This window comes from Gekko japonicus, unplaced genomic scaffold (genome assembly GCF_001447785.1).
Source record: "Gekko japonicus isolate JY-2015 unplaced genomic scaffold, Gekko_japonicus_V1.1 scaffold479, whole genome shotgun sequence".
Taxonomy (NCBI): Eukaryota; Metazoa; Chordata; class Lepidosauria; order Squamata; family Gekkonidae; genus Gekko; species Gekko japonicus.
This window is the reverse complement of record NW_015169185.1, coordinates 61,676-73,646: the sequence shown is the minus strand read 5'-3', so window position 1 is coordinate 73,646 and position 11,971 is coordinate 61,676.

Genomic DNA, 11,971 nt, shown 5'->3' with positions numbered 1-11,971 from the left:
CTTTTTTAGATTTTCATCTGTTCAGAATCACACATTTATAAAGCTTTTAAGTTTTTATTTTCTATTTAATATTTGAGTGATTTTTTAAAAATAAAAGAATGTGGCTTGCTTGCAAATCGCAGAAGTATGTCTCTCTTAGGTTTCACCAGTTCTTTCTCAGCTGTATTCTGTTTTTTCTTATGTCTCCATTTCTCCATTTCAATGATTTCTCTTTTATGGTATTAATTCCAGAACTTCTCTTCTAATCACTGATACATTTCAAAAAGAAAAAAAAATGATTTCTCATTGAATCCAATTAAAATTACTATCAGTTTGATTTCCAAGTTGCCATATTCCCTGCTACGCCCTTGGTTAGATAGCAAGTTCTGATGATTTCTCATTCAGTGCTTCTTTCCGGTTTCTGTCTGTAACGCCTATTGTCCCATAGCAATCTGTGATATCAAACTATCTTTAGTATGTTAGGATGACCATGTTTCTTTCTGCTGTATGCCTCTTTTTCCTGTCCTACTGCCATGTATTTTGCTGAAGGACAGCCATCTTTCCACTTCTGAATCCCAGTCAGTCACACACACACACACACACACACACACACACTCATCAGATATGTAAACATGGCCTGTGTCTCCTCCTGGCATCTTCCCCCCCATCTCTACCACATGACAACTGAGAAGAATTTTTATATTCTTAAAGCCTGGCTGCTGTACTCCATAGGGCTCACTGACCATTCATTTATGTGCAGCCTGTGAAGGAAGACATCCAGGTGGATTGTATGCTAAGGCTGTGTGTGAGAGATCATGGGGCACCTAGATAACCATAGGAGAAGAAGCAGAGGTCAGGTGGAGGCACACTTAATATTACACAGTTTGCCATTGGCAGTACTACCAGGAATATATTGCATTTCATTAATGGGCAAGAAAAGTGAGCTTCTCGCTCCTGGTTGCTTGGGGTATGCACATGCCACTTCTTCCCTATCTGCTTTCCAATGAGGAATGTGGCATACTTGCTTCTTGGCCAACTTATTCACAGGCAGTTCTGACCCTCTTTGTTCTCACTGAACACAGCAGGGACAGAGATTGACAGTATGATTTAAAGCTATGGCTAGACACACCCGTTCAGTCATATTGTCCCTTCCCTAAGTATCTTGGCAGTGGAAAGTTTTTCTAGTTCCATTCCCCTTCCTATGGACAGCTGCCCTGTGTCAGCACAGTCTGTCCCTCACCATGTATTTATACAGTACCTCCTCATGGGTGGGCTTTGATGATCTCAGCTAAGGTGACCCGACACTGCTGCGCCATGGCAATATTGTTTTTGAAATGACAACTCTTCACGGCCCAGTCATCTCAGTATTTTGTCCAGTGCAAGGCCTATTTATGTTAAGTGCCGCTTCTGCTGGTATAAATGCCTCAAGAGCAGGCTGATAGTTAAATGTTTTCAAAGATAGTATTATCACAGTTTTCTCAAAGTAACAGACATCAGGAGTTCTTAATTGTAGGTTGGCCTCAAACAATGATCCTTAACTAGGTGAGCAGAGGAAGGCTATTCCATTTTATGTATTTTTATGGCACTATTTTACCACAGTCTCTTAAGAGCTGCAGGAGCATGAGGCTTAAACGGGAGTCAGCCAGGATTTGGATGTGTGTGCACGAGAGAGTGTGTCAAGTTGAGCAGAACTCCACAGCACATCTGGGACCATTTAGAGCAGTTTTGTTTATAAAGTACTTCAGCTGATTGCAAGGCAAGTAGCAGCTCTGCTGAATGAACCCCAACAGATGTGAATAAAGGAAGAGAGAGTTGTTAGCAACAGTCAAGTTGCTCCTCAACAGTCTGTCTGGGACCCCAAGCATGGGAAGAAGGTGGGACAATTCTGGGGAACAACATTCTGAGGTCAACATTCTCAGCCCCCACCCCACCCACAAAGCTCAATGGGCTTTGTATTGCAAAAATCTGATTCTATGCAGTGAGATCTTATTTAGTGCTTGGGTGTTAAGGATTGTGCTTTTTGCATCAGCTGGTAATAACTTCCTATCACCTTCTTAGTGTATGAGGAGGGATACTGTATTGACTACCTGTGATCAAATAGCTGCCAGCTCAAATGGCTGCTCTGCTATAGCCACTGACTTCCCATTCAAGTCTGACTACCAGAGCCATATTAAAGGACATGGAGTCCATGTGTAGAGCCATATCCTGGGCCCCCACATGTCTCTTATGCTTTCCTCCGACATAAATATCTATAGAAGAGATAAACACATGGTTGGATTCTGTTTGTCAGTTTGGTGTAGTGGTTATAGGAGGCCTAGGGAGATCTGGGATCAAATCCTCACAGCATGAAAGCTCACTGGAAAACCTCGGGCCAATCGTTCTCACTCATAAAGTTTTACAAGGATAAAGTTGAGGGGTAGAGAATCATGTTTCCTAACCTGGGCTCCTTGGAAGAAAGGTAAGATAAAAACAAACTGTTAAGTACTGGGCCCAACAACGACGGACCCAGCTTGGGTACACAGAACAATAGACTGCTAGGATCCTGGGAGGAACCTATCAACCTGGAGTACCTCTGCAAATAACCTATCACGAGTAGTAGGGGTGTGGGGGGGTGTGGTGTTGGTCACGGATTTAAACAGGGCTTTGGTCCTGCTAGAGTTGTCTTTAGTTTGAACTGAAATCACAATAAAGCATGAGCTGATCACAATCGCGTGTCGAACCCAGTATATTTCACAAACTAACTAACTACATCCATTGCATCCATTCTTCTGCTCCTTATGCTAAATATCCTTTCAACTTGGACTATGGACATTCATGTTAAGTGTGAAAAAAGCATTACTTTGTTTCACACATGGAATAATCAATCCAGCCCAGAGGTCATTTCGGGGGGGATCGCGGGGGGATCACAGTTCCCCCGGGTGAGGTGGAGGGGGCGGGGCACACGACGAAGCCCTGCCCCTTCTTCCAGCCGCACCCTTCTTCCAGCCTCATTCTGTTGCAGAAGGAGGAAGAAGCAGGAGGGTAAGTTGGCGTCCTCCCCCTCTGCCTGGTGGAGGCCACTCCACGTGGCCTCCGCAAAGACTCCCAGCCCCATCCAGGAGCTTCCCCGAAGTAGCTGTGTTAGTCTGTTGCTGCAAAATAGTTCAAGAGTTCAAATAGTACCTTTAAGACTAACCTTTAAGATTAAGACTAACTGAGTGGTGGGTGTGGCCTCATGACACACTTCCGGTGATGGCAGGGGGTGTGGCCTCATGACACACTTCCGGTGATGGCAGGGGGTGTGGCATATGCTAATGAGTTATGCTAATGAGTTCCCCTAGATCTTTTTCTATGAAACGACCCCTGATCCAGCCCCATTCTTTTATGTAGTGAAGCAAATGGGTAGGCTGCTGGGTGTAAGATGACAGCCTGCATTTCTGGATACCCAAAACATCTTTTTGTTGTTCAGCCACACAGTTGAGTCCAACACTTCGCGACCCCATGTACCACATCACTTCCGCCATTCTCCAGAGTTTGCTTAATTTCATGTTTGTTGCCAAAACATCTACATTTCCCTTTATGGAAGAATCAGTTTAAAATCTGTCACTTCTGGATTTACATCTTCATTGCAGTCAGAATCAGGCTGTAGGATAGCATTCTTTTATTTTTACTATTTTTATTATTCAAAATGTTATTGAAAATGTTTATATAATATACAGTAATAAAACAATTACGGATACAGAAAGATTCTGAAGTTAGTTATATATGTAAGCTTAACATTGTGGAACATTCTCAGAATTACAAAATTAAAAGGAGATTATGAAAGAATTATGTTCTCTCCAAACATTCTGTGTTGCACTGGAGCTTCTATCTATGTTGTCATATTAAATTGATAACATAGCAAACGAAGATGCTATCCAAAGAGTGATTAACACATGGAATTCACTGCCACAGGAAGTGGTGGTGGCTACAGGAAGAACGGCTTCAAGAGGGATTTGGATAAACATATGGAGCAGAGGTCCATCACTGGCTATTAGCCATAAGGTGTGGTGGCTCAAGTGGTTAAGACACTGAACTGCAGACCAGAAGGTCAGTAGTTCAGCAGTTTGAGACCCGAGTGCCGCATAATGGAGTGAGCTCCCGTTTCTGGCCCCCGCTCCTGCCAACCTAGCAGTTCGAAAGCAAGAAATTGCCAGTAGATAAATAGGTACCACTTCGGTGGGAAGGTAACAGCATTCCGTGCACCTCGGTGTCTAGTCATGCCAGCCACATGACCATGGAAACGTCTTCGGACAGCGCTGGCTCTTTGGCTTGGAAACGAAGATGAGCACCGCATCCCTAGAGTCGGGTTTGACTAGCTTTCGAACAAGGGAAACCTTTACCTTTACCTTTATAGATAGGAACTCTCAGTTGGGAGCAAGTGATGCTCTGTATTCTTGGTGCTTGGGGGAAGCAACAGTGGGAGGGCCTCTAGTGTCCTGGTGAACCTCCTGATGGCACCTGGTATTTTTGGCCACTCTGTGATAGAATGTTGGACTGGATGGGCCATTGGCCTGATCCAGCATTGACTTCTCTTATGTTCTTATGATGTCTAATTGGATGTGCTAATTTTTTCTAATGATGCTGTATGCTATTCACTTATATATAATTATAGCATTATACTGCTTATGTATTTTTCAAAGCCAAATTTTAACCAGTTCTCAATCTTAAAGTAATCAATTGACATATTTATTTCAGTTCTTTCTGATCTTCTGGAAAGTTGGGGAAGTGTGGCATTCTTGAGCTCAGTGTCCTCTAGGTAAAGGTTCCCTTGCTCGAAAGCCAGTCGAATCCGACTCTAGGGTTGCGGTGCTCATCTCCGTTTCAAAGCTGAAGAGCCAGCACTGTCCGAAGATGTTTCCGTGGTCATGTGGCCAGCATGACTAAACACCAAGGCGCACGGAACACTGTTTCCTTCCCACCGAAGAGGTACCTATTTATCTACTTGCAATTTCTTGCTTTCGAACTGCTAGGTTGCCAGGACAGTGTCCTCTAGAGGGCACTATATCCCTGATATTCACCAGCCTAAGCTATGAAAGAAATTCTTGCCGTGCTGTTAACTTTGCCACTGCTTGGTTTGAAGCCAGCTGTCCAGACCCTTTTCCTGCTTTTAATTGTCCATAAAGTCTTTTTAGTGTTTTTAACAAGCTCAGTACATGCTTTTGTGGTGGTGGTCGGCTGCTTCATTCAGTATGGTGGAATGGGTCTCTGAAGAAAGTAGTGAACGTTAGCTTCATTTTTTATCGAAACAACAAAATAAATCATGCCAAAGAGTGCTGGCGTGGTGCATGTTAAAAAAATCAGTGTTTTCATTCATACACACACACACACACACACACACAAGGAAAAAGGCTCGTTGTGGAAATAAATACAACGGCTTCTAGAAAGAGGCTCTGGGCAGGTGCCCCGGCCTTGGACACTGAGTGTCAATTTGCTATGGCGACCTCAGCAGGGTATAATGACACTGAGTCCACCATTTTCTCGAGAGGAACTGATCTCTGCTACCAAAAGAACAGTTGTAATTTTGAGTAATCTCCAGCCCTCACCTGGAGATTGGCAATGATGGTTCCCTAGAAGGGAATAGTTGGTTTGAAGGGTGGAGTCTATGGCTTTGTACCTGTCCGAGGTCCCACGCCTCCTGAAACCTCACCCTCTCTAGGCTCCACCTCTCACATCTCCAGGAATCTCTCACCTGGAGTTGGCAACCCTATCTCCTTCCCAGCCAATCATCATCCTACCTTTATTTCCCCCTCACTCTTCAGCTTTCCACCCCCACACACACACCTGCAGCCTCTCCCGTGCTCTGAAGCCCTGACTGCTACGTCACATTGGCTGTCATAGGGGGCCACCTCAGCAGCATATAAGGATACAGAGCCCACCCTTTTCTCCAGGGGAACTGATCTCTGCCATCTGGAAAGCAGTTGTAATTCTGAGTGATCTCCAGCCCTCACCTGGAGATTGGACACATTTTACCTCAGAACAGCAAAACTGGTTAGAATGTTAGAGGCAAAAGCCAATCAAGTCGCATATGCAAATGACCTCTGTGTTCCGAGGCAGAGGCCAATGAGGCTGCATATGCAAATCACCTCTGTGTTCTGACTGGCTATGGGGGGGGAGAGGAACTGCAAAATGTTTAGAATGTTGGAGGCAGGACTCAGGCAAAGCAGCCAGTGGATAGGGAGACCCTCTGAATGACAGATCAGAGAGCGAACTGATTTTGGAGCATGTGGAATGTTCTAGAGAAGTGCCACCACCATTCGGCATTTATATATATATAAAAATTAGATAGAGATATATATCCAGGCACTCTGAATCTTGCAGAAGAAGAAAAGGGTACCACAATGATCAGAATGTTATGAAGTCAATGAATGACAATAATCTGAATCGTGCAATATTATTGGATTAGGATACATCATGTTACTATTATTCACAGAAACAGCAGATTTTATTGTTAAACTTGATGTTGTTACTCTGTTTTCTTCTAAACACAGTCTTAACCCACTTAAATCAGTGAAAAGCATTCGATTTCATTGGTTTAGGACTGTACATATCTGCTTAATGTATGTGGGGGGCAATAGATTTACAAATTAGGGATTAATCAAAACAGCACCCCTTTGTGGAAGATGAAAATGTCGTTAGGGGGAGCACTTGAGCCTCTAGTAACACTAAACAGAAGTGCTTCGTCCATTATGCTCAATGGTTGTACAATTCTGTGTAGGATTGCAGCCTAGGTCTGCAACCTCATCTGTGGGCATGGGAGCTGAGTAAGTAGCTGATTTCTGCAATGACTGCAAAGACTATACAAGATCCGACAGACACAGGCACTGCTACTTTGATCTTCCCTCTCCCTCCCTCCACATCTATGAGAGTGTTTCTGTTTTGACATGGTAATAATGACCTGATATGAAGAGACATGCTGTGAGGACTGTAACATTTGACAAGCTGTGACTAATGATGACACCAAGGCAATGCTGGTAGGTTTGTTTGAAGAAAGCCTAAGTACCTTGGTCAGACAATGCTGTGGAAGGTAGAAGAGCACAGTAGGCATTAAGGGAACATCCATCATTTGCTGTCTCTCTTACTATCTAAGCTAGACGCAGTGCAGGATAAAGAGAGGCAAAAACAAAATATCCAGTCACTAAGGAAAGACTTAAAATGAACGAGAGCCTTAACTGTGTGTGTAAAGTGCCATCAGGTCACAGGCAACATATGGCGACCCCAGCAAGGGGCTTTCAGGGCAAGTGAAAAGCAGAGGTGGTTTGTCATTGCCTTCCTCTGCAGAATGTTCCTTGGGGGGGGGGTGTCCATTCCAACTACCAACACTGCTTAGCTTCCAAGATCTGATGAGATCAGGCTATACCATGCCATTTCCCCCCCCCTTAACTAGTTTACTGCTATTTACCAAATGGGGGCATTTACATATAGGAATGTATGGTGTTTGTTAGATCGCGCTAACAAAGGACTCGTAGAGTGATTCAGCAAGTGATTCAGCTTTATTTAGAAGTAACGAACAAGCACTAACTCAGTAAGAAACCAGAACAGAAAACAGTGGGAGCTTATGCTCCTTTTAAACATAACCGGGCTAATGTAGCCACGCCTATTTACAAATAACAACCAATGAGATTGCTAGAATAAAGACCAATGGGAGTCTTTCCCTCCTAGGGAATGGTACCGTTCTGATTGGTCGCTGTTACGAAGCGACCAATAGGAAGTTCGCTCAGAGGAGCCCTGGTCTGGCTCGAAGCTTAACACGGGAGTCCTATGAGGTGATTCATGTAATCATTTCAATACATTACAATTCCTCCCCCCTAAGTTAAGCCATCATCCCAATTGTTTTATTATTTACAAACATGCAATCAACCTTTGTACATCAGTTATTCCAACAGTATTTACACTCATAGTCCTTCAGATAAGTCGGCATTTGCCGCGAACGCTGGGACCTGCGGAGCGGTGCAGGCTCCACGGGCAGACAAGGTTGTGGGTCAGAGTGGGGTTCACTACAGCCTGGATCAGGCACAGACTCGACTGGGATTTCAGCCCCGCACACAGGGTTCTGCCCTGACTCGGGGACAGTACCGGGCCTTTCGGTACTCACCGCCTGCTCTGGGGGTGTCCACTCGACATCAGGGGATTCAGCCGTCGGAGAGTCAGCGCTGTCCCTAGCCCAACGTCTCCTTAACTGATCTATGTGGCGCCGCCATATTCGACCGTCAGCTAACTGCACCACATACATTCGAGTACCCACAGAGTCGGATATAACCCCAGGAAGCCACAAGTGCCCGTTTGCATAATTTCGTGCGAAAACCTTGTCCCCTTTTTCAAACATGCGCACCTTCGGTTGCGCAGTGGTACGCTCGGACTGATCTTCTGTGAGGTCTGGGTGCATTCGGTTCAAACGGGTCGTGAGTCTCCGCCCCATTAACAATTCGGCCGGACTACGGCCTGTAGCACTACAGGGGGTGGTGTGCTGCAGCAAAAGAAAGGAGCCCAGCCTCTGGCTCCAGTCCCCTTCGTCCATTTTACCCAGGGCCTCTTTGGCCGTCCTGACCATCCGTTCGGCTTGGCCATTAGATGCCGGATGGAAAGGGGCCGAAGTCATTTGGCGTATGCCATTACTCGTGAGGAAGAGCCTAAATTCCTCAGACACAAATTGAGGCCCGTTGTCACTGACGATGACGTCAGGCAACCCGTGGGTGGCAAAAAGTCGGCGGAGCGCATGGATCACAGCAAGTGATGTGGTCGATTTCATATGCACGACCTCCAGCCATTTGGACATAGCGTCCACCACAATTAGGAACATTTGCCCTTGGAGAGGGCCAGCAAAATCTATATGCAATCTGGCCCAGGGTTTACCAGATGACTCCCAGCCTTGGGGTGTAGCTTGTGGGGGATCGGGTCTGACTTGCTGGCATTTGGGACACCCTCGTACCCATTCTTCGATCTCTTTGTCCAGCCCCGGCCACCAGACATACCCTCTGGCCAACGCTTTGGTGTGTACCATACCGGGGTGACCCTCGTGCAGCGACTCTAACACTCTCGTCCTGAGTTTGTCAGGAACCACCACCCTGTTCCCCCATAATACACAGCCCTTAGAAATGGATAGTTCATTTTGACGGCTTTTGTAAGGGCCGAACTCCGGTTCAACGCTTCCAACCGGCCACCCCCTCCAAACCCAGTTTAATACTCGGGACAGCACGCTATCCTTGGCCGTGTGTGCTGCAATGTCCCTGGATGATACCGGGGGTCGAGGAAGCTCCTCAATTGCCAAGACCTCACAGGCGGGGGCAGGGTCTGCGCCAATGTCCGGCACCGGGCACCGGCTGAGGGCATCCGCATGCCCAATCGCTTTCCCAGGCCGGTGCTCTAAGTCAAAATCATAAGCCTGCAAAAATATCGCCCATCTAAGCATGCGTGGGGACATGATGTTTGGCAATTGCTTATCGGGCGCAAAAATCCCCAGTAGCGGCTTGTGGTCAGTGACCAGCAAAAATCGTCTGCCAAAAATAAAATCATGGAACTTTTTGACAGCCGCTACCAACGCCAGACCCTCCTTGTCTATCTGGGCATAGTTCCGCTCTGCCGCAGATAGTGATCTAGAATAAAAAGCGATAGGCGCTTCGCTCCCATCAGGCATCAGATGGCTTAAAACTGCGCCTACTCCAAACGGTGAAGCGTCAGCAGCTAACACCAGGAGCTTGTGTTCATCATAATGCGTGAGTACGGCATTAGATGTCAGCAGCTCCTTGACTCCCACAAAAGCCTTTTCCTCGGCCTGCCCCCACTTCCATTTTGCCTCCTTGTGCAAAAGCGCGTGCAAAGGGGCCGCCACTGATGCCTTATGCGGTAAAAACGCATGATAAAAATTCAGGAGTCCTAAAAAGGATTGGAGCTCCTTCTTACTCACCGGCCTGGGGGCGTTTTGGATTGCAGATACCTTCTCATCCGTGGGGTGGACTCCCTCTGCGTCAATGCGAAACCCCAGGAAGTCCACACTTTCCACCCCGAGCGTGCATTTTGAGCGCTTAACTCTGAGGCCGGCATTTTGAAAACGCTGCTTAGCTTCCAAGATCTGATGAGATCAGGCTATACCATGCCATTTCCCCCCCCCTTAACTAGTTTACTGCTATTTACCAAATGGGGGCATTTACATATAGGAATGTATGGTGTTACTTTTCTTCTTTGATTAATTTGTGTTTGTTACCTCAGCAGTTACCCCGGCATCACTACAGTCTCCTTCATGGGTAATTTATTCTACAGTTATATGACTGTGTTTGGTAGCAGAAGTTAACTAAGTGTTGTTCCTGTTTATATGCTTTAATTTCCCTTTCTGATTTGGGTGGAGGCCGCAAAAATGTTATACTATGGGAAAGACAATTGCAAGTATATATTAAAAGATAAATAAGAAAGGTACAATGGAAACCTATTCTGGTATTTGAAAAGTTTCTTTTATAAAATAATAACTCCTGATGCTATTTTCTGGAATATCTGGAATTCACATGGAAGAAGTTACAGGTATAATCATTATGGTTCTTTCCCATTTAACCATTGTGGAAATGTCCATACATTTCTAGTATGGCTTGGCCTGTGACTTTGCCAATCAATTTGGAGAGTTGTTTCCACAGAAAACAATACACACACACACATATTTCCTGAGAAGTAAGTCTCAATTAACACTGTGGGACTTCTTTCTAAGTAAATATACTTGAACTGAGCTGCAAATTTACAGTGCAATTCTGTATGCAGTTACCTCAATCTAATCCCATTGATTGAAATGGATTTAGTGTAAATTACCTTTGCATAGGATTGCACTGTTAATCTTTTTGATAGCTTTAAAATGAAGATGAAGAGGAGGAGGAAGAGGAGAGTTGGTGTTTATATCCCACTTTTCTTTGCCCTAAGGAGTACCAAAATGGTTTATTATCACCTTCCCTTCCTTTTCCCACAACAGTCACCTTATGAGGTAGATGGGGCTGCGAGAGTTCTGAGAGAATTGCGATTAGCCCAAGGTTACCCAACAGGCTTCATGTGGAGGAGTGGAGGATCAAACACGGTTCTCCAGATTAGAGTCCGCCACTTTTAACCACTATACCGCACTGGCTTTCATCAATGTTAGTGATCACCTGTGGGCCTCTTGATAGATGCACATAGCAGTCCTCCTAACTGTCATTCCCATATTGCTTAGAAAATGTAAACTAGGTTACAAGTTGTCTTGTTTTAGGGCATGCCCTTTTTGTTTGAGGAAGGTGATCACTTAAATATGGCCTTGAGCACAATGCATACTTCAGCCTTCTAATAACATGATATTGGATACTTGCCTTCTAGTTCAGCATTAGCTAACGGTGAAACTATGCTTCATGCTGGCAGAGTGCTGTGATTGAAACTCTAAAAAAATCTCCTACAGGAGAGGAATATCTGGATCAAGGTTCTTATGTTTGGGAATGGGAAGGTTAACTTTTCCCACCAGTGTTGTTTCCCAGGTTGGGAAATGTTAAGAACATAAGAGAAGCCAATGTTGGATCAGGCCAATGGCCCATCCAGTCCAACACTCTGTCACACAGTGACCAAAAATACCAGGTGCCATCAGGAGGTCCACCAGTGGGGCCAGGACACTCGAAGCCCTCCCACTGTTGCCCCCCCCAGCACCAAGAGTACAGTGCATCATTTGCCCCAGACTGAGGGGTCCTATATATACCTTGTGGCTAATAGCCACTGATGGACCTCTGCTCTTTGTCTATATGTCTAATTCCCAAGGCGCCCCCTGCGTGTGGATATTTAAATCCGCACATCGGGGGCACCTGGCGGGCAGGGAGATTTTCCTGCGCATGTGGGGCAATGCCCAGGTGTGCAGAAAAATCTGAAAACTGTAAAAAAAATATAGGGAGGATAATTAAATCCCCCCAAAAGTAAAAGAGCATCCCCTGCACATGTGTAGGTAATGCTCTTAGTATGGCTTTGCCGCCACCACCACCAGAGA